Source organism: Prosopis cineraria, unplaced genomic scaffold, assembly GCF_029017545.1.
Source record: "Prosopis cineraria cultivar Desert tree isolate PC_DT_omini unplaced genomic scaffold, ASM2901754v1 PC1, whole genome shotgun sequence".
Lineage (NCBI taxonomy): Eukaryota > Viridiplantae > Streptophyta > Magnoliopsida > Fabales > Fabaceae > Prosopis > Prosopis cineraria.
Window position 1 is genome coordinate 27,860,575 of NW_026555332.1, and position 5,710 is coordinate 27,866,284.

Below are 5,710 nucleotides of genomic sequence, written 5' to 3' on the forward strand. Positions count from 1 at the left end.
AAAGCCCAGTACCAGCTGGCACGATTCTTTAAAGCCTTGTAACGGCAGGCACCTCAAAGCCCAGTATCGGCTGGCACGATTCTTTAAAGCCCTGTAACGGCAGGCACTCCAAAGCCCTGTCATGGCAGGCACCTCAAAGCCCAGTACTGGCTGGCACGATTCTTTAAAGCCCTGTAACGGCAGGCACTCCAAAGCCCTGTCATGGCAGGCACCTCAAAGCCCAGTACTGGCTGGCACGATTCTTTAAAGCCCTGTAACGGCAGGCACCCTAAAGCCCTGTCACGGCAGGTACCTCAAAGCCCAGTACCGGCTGGCACGATTCTTTAAAGCCCTGTAACGGTAGGCACCCCAAAGCCCTGTCATGACAGGCACCTCAAAGCCCTGTCACGACAGGCACCTCAAAGCCCTGTCACGACAAGCACCTCAAAGCCCAGTACCGGCTGGCATGATTCTTTAAAGCCCTATAACAGTAGGCACCCCAAAGCCCTGTCACGCCAGGCACCTCAAAGCCCAGTACCGGCTAGCACGATTCTTTAAAGCCTTGTAATGGCAGGCACCCCAAAGCCCTGTCACGGCAAACACCTCAAAGCCCAGTACCAGCTGGCACGATTCTTTAAAGCCCTGTAATGGCAGGCACCCCAAAGCCTTGTCACGGCAGGCACCTCAAAGCCAGTACCGACTGGCACGATTCTTTAAGAGCCTTGTCACGGCAGGCACCTCAAGCCCAGTACCGGCTGGCACAATTCTTTAAAAGCCCTGTCACGGCAGGCACCTTAAAGCCTAGTACTGGCTGGCACAATTCTTTAAAACCCTATCACGGCAGGCACCCTCCAAGCCTCGAAAAGGCAAGCTTCCACCAGGTCCTTTGGAACATAGGCAATTCATCTCCATTGAGGTTTTGTTTTGTTTAGTTCCTAAATCACATTTCATTTTAACTCTTTGTTTTGTTTTGTTTTTTATTTTATTTATTTATTTATTTATTATTTTTTTTATTTTGTTTTGTTTAGTTATAGGTACCTAAGAGTCTTGCCCCTCCAAACAAAATACATGTTTCTCTCTTCATTCATTTCTAAGCTAAGAATATCTTCATTCAATTCTCACTTAGAAATCAAATGAAGAGGGGGCATCTAGTCAACATATATTTTGTTTGGATCGTTGTCATTTAGTCATTTTCATTCACATCACATTGCTAAAAAATTAAAAAAAAAATCATTTTACTGTGTTTGTTCTCCAATAGTCTTGCATCATTTGGTCATTTTGATTTGTGTCACATTGCTGAAAAAAAAAATTATTTTACTATGTTTGTTATCCTATAGTCTTGCATTCTTTTATGTTATTTGGTTATTTTCATTTGCATCACATTGCTAAAAAAAATCATGTCATTGTGTTGGTTAAGCAATAGTCTTGCATTTAATCATATCTTGTCGTGTCAGGGGTAATTAGGTCTTTTCATAGGTATCGCATAGCCGACCAAAATATATGTTCTATCTTTACTTGTCACTTATGTAAGAATTCAAAAGCACACTTTTTCATATACTTACATAAGAAATAAGTAAAGAGGGGCAACTGTGAACACCGTATTTTGTCCGGACATTTTTTTTAAATTTAATAAAATAATAATAAATAGTCAAAAAATATAAAAATAAAATTTAATTCTTTTTTTAGGATTATATTTTCAAAAAAAAAAAATCTTGTTTAAATCTTTTAAGATCTCCCTCTAAATTATCCCAATCATTCAAAAATATTGGGAGTTAATTTTTGAGAGTTAAATTTCTCTCCTTAAATCTTATTTCTCATTTAAAAAAATACATACACGTGTGTGTGTTAATTTAATCTAAAAAATTATTAAAAGTAAAAAAAAGGCTGGATGAAACACAAGCCTTGTGCAGTTCACGTACACACAGTTTCAGCACACACACAGGGACAAGAAATCACACGCAGAAAGAAAACTGAAGGAATAGACAGCAAGCAGACTAGAAAGAAAACAAAAACAGAAGAAGCAGAGGCGTGTGCTGAAAAAAAACTGAAACACACAGAAAGGTAGCCATGCAAAGACACACACTCACGTACACAAAATAGCAGAGAAAGCAGACATTACAGCAAGGAAAAAGTGAGATGAAATAGAGCAAAAAAGCTTCACAGAAAGAACACGCGAACATGCAGCAGAAAAGAGAGAGATGTAGAGCAAACAACCACAGCTCCAAAACTTCGGCCACGCAGCAGAAAAAGAGAGCAGAGAGCAGGCAAAAGAAAAGACTGGACATGCACACAGACTGCATGCAAAACACACGCAGAAAAAGAGCAGCAGATGATAACAGAAGACCAGGCGTACACGTTGAAGCAAGCACACACATGCACGAAAAATAGAAGAAAAAACAGAGCATAGAGAGGACAGAAAGAGAGACCAAAAAATAAAAAAAAAGAGAGCATGAGAATGAGAGCAGAAAATTGAGGAAGGAGAGAACAATAAAGCACAGAAGAAGCCTGAACAAAGAGGGGGGGAGTTTCAGTGAAAAAGGCACGAGAACCAGATGGAAAAGAGAGAAGAAAAAGCAGAGCCCGAGGATGAGAGGAAAGCCGAGGAAGGAGAGAGCACCGAGAAGGAGAGTAGAGGACTGAGAAGAGCGAGGGAGAGACCGAGGGAGAAGTCTAGATGAAGAACTGACGCAACACGGAGGAGGGAAGGAGAAAAAAATAGAGAGACCGAAGAAGGAAAAAAAACAGAGCATAAAGAAAAAACGTCCGAGAGAGGAGGAGAGAAAAGTTAGCTCCTAGAGGCAAAGATGGACGAAAGGGTTGCTTCTGAATCTTGCTGAGGAGTATGAAGGAAAGAGAATGAATGAGGAGAGAGAGGAAGCAACACAGAAAATACAAAGGAGAGAGAAGAAGAAGAAGAGATTGAGAGTGTGGGAGAGTTCTGCATCCAGATATTGTGGCATCCTACGACTATGTATTTGCATGGGATGAAGACTTGGGACTTGAGCATTTCAATGCAGAGAAGCACTTAAACCTGATGAGAAAAAAAAAGAAAGCCTTTATTGAGATTATGGCTCTTGTGTTTTCACGAGATGCATGGCACTGTGTATGGCATATGATTCAAAATGATCTGGTTCATGGGTAGGTCTTGACTTCACTCTCAAAAAATGCATCGAGCCTACATTAATACAGGTTTGGTTAAAATATTTTTCTTGAATAATTGCTAATGCGATCATGGCTGTGATAAATTTTGTGTGCATATATGTTGTAGAAGGGATAGGTGAAATTTGGTTTAATTTTTTTTTAATATGGGCATGTATGGAGTGAGTGTTTGTTCTGACTTGATGATTAATGCATGTTTAAATCCATTTAAATGCTTAAAGATGGATCAACAATCTAGTTCTTCAAAATTGTGATTTCATGATCTTACTACTTGCATTATGCGAACTATCCAAATTTAGGTGTTTGATGATATATTAGGAAATATAAGAGCATGTTCTCAAGTTTTAAAGCATCGGTTAAAGGTTATGAGTTTGAATCACATTTTTATTCTAAGTTTTCATGGATCCTTTATCCAACTACATATGAGACTAGATATGATCCTATACCCCTTAGTGATCAAAGAATACGATTTAATTGAATTATTAGTTTCTTGGTATTTGAAAATTTATCATTATGCTTGCTTATTAACCATGAAAACTTGTTGATTGTTTTGGGTACGGTTTGATCATAATATTAATCTCTCTAGCCTTTGATTTATTTGTTGTGTGAGATTTTAAGAATCTCTATAGGCATTTAGAATGATTTCATACCATGTAAATCAATAAGATTTCGCAGGTATAAGGATCAATCTTGTATGTATTTATATGGGTTTCAAAGGCCCATTATTAAAATTAATTCTCTCTTTATAATAAATATTTAAGTCTCATGTGAGATTTCAAGAATCTTCGTAGAGACTTAAATTAATTGCATTATCGTGTAGGATAATAAGTCCTTACAGATATAGTGATTATCAATTTCTATAATAAATAAATGATATTTTGTAAATAATCATATAATAAACAATTTAAGAAACTTAATTAACCAAATTAATGTATTTAAATTGTAACCATATTTACCAATTATATCTTTTAGTCATGTGAGATTTTTGAATCCCCGTAGGCTTCTAAGATCATCATATTATCGTATGAGTCAGTAAGACTCTGCAGATATAACAATTTAGTTTTTAAAATATATATATACATATATATATTATATAATTAATTAAATCAATTAATTAAATTTAATTTCTTTATCGTGTGAGATTTTAGAATCTCTGTAGATATTTAGGATAATCATATTACCGTATAAGTCAATAAGGCTTTACAGGTATGATGATTAAGAACCTTTAAAACATGTATATACACACTTAAAATATATTTTTAACACTTAAAATATACATAAGAATATAAAATAAATTAAATTGCCAAACTCTTTTATCGTGTGAGATTTCAGAATTTTTGCAAATATTTAGAGCAATCGCATTACCGTATGAACCAATAAGGTTCTGCAGATACTATGATTAAAATTCTCAATCATAAAAAATAAAAAAAAAATTTAAACTCTTTTCTTTCTTTATTCCAAAAATTTAAAAATGGAGAAAATAATTAAAATTAAATTACCTTTTGCAATTCAAAATACACATCAAAATTTCAGAAATTGTTTTATTTGTAAAACGGTGAATTATTTCTAATTAATTTCTCTTCAAAAAAAATATTTTCGCTAACAAACTTTTAAGCCCGAACTACGTGGACTTTGATCCCCATCACAGGGTACGTAGGCCTCAGAGTCAGATCCTGAGTCAAGTTCGTCCTCCTTCGTAAATAAATAAATATTTCTCACCAAATTCTTATCATTTTTATCAAACACATGAATACAAAAGGGATAATTAAAATAATTATAAAACTATATTAAAAAAAAAGCACAACGAACTTCAGGTAACCGTTTTGATGAACGGGTGTTGTGGGGTGCCTAACACCTTCCCCACACTCAACCGACTCCCGAACCTATTCTCTGATTTCGCAGACCACCCTTATCTTCCATTAATCGGTTTCCTGAGATTTCCCTCAAAATCTTGGTGGCGACTCCTCGTTTGATTCGATTCCCGTTGCGAAGGCCGGGACCTCCGCTCGCGCACCGTCCGCGTTGCATTTTTTCGGGTACGATAATTGGTTTGTGAAATTCTATATTTTTAAAGTAAATGGTAAGATTTATTGTATTTGTTTGGGAAGTTGTTTATGCATGGTCAAGTGGAGATATGTAGTGAATTATGGCATATTAGAGGGTGGGAGGTCACCCTAGTGGAGTTAATGAAGATTAAGTCCATATGGCACTGCTGGTACCTCGGGATGCCAGGTGCAGCACTTACTCTCCTTAGTGCTCGAAAATGAGTGTGGTGATGGAGACTTATTCTCCTTAGTATCCAAAAGGGTGCGGAGTTAGAGATTATACTTCTTAGCATTCGTAGGATGCGGTGTTGGAGTAACGACACCCTAATTACTTGTAATAGGGGGAACCAGTAGTCCAGAAGTGGTTTAGGAGACCCTGGTCAGGTAGTCCTACCATGGATGGTGAGCTTGAGGACCATACATGTGGTTTGGTTCTGTGAAATAGCCTACCGGTTCAGTCGGGAGTATTAGAGGACTGGATGATTAGGGATCATGCATGTGACTTGTGATGATTTTATATGTGTTGC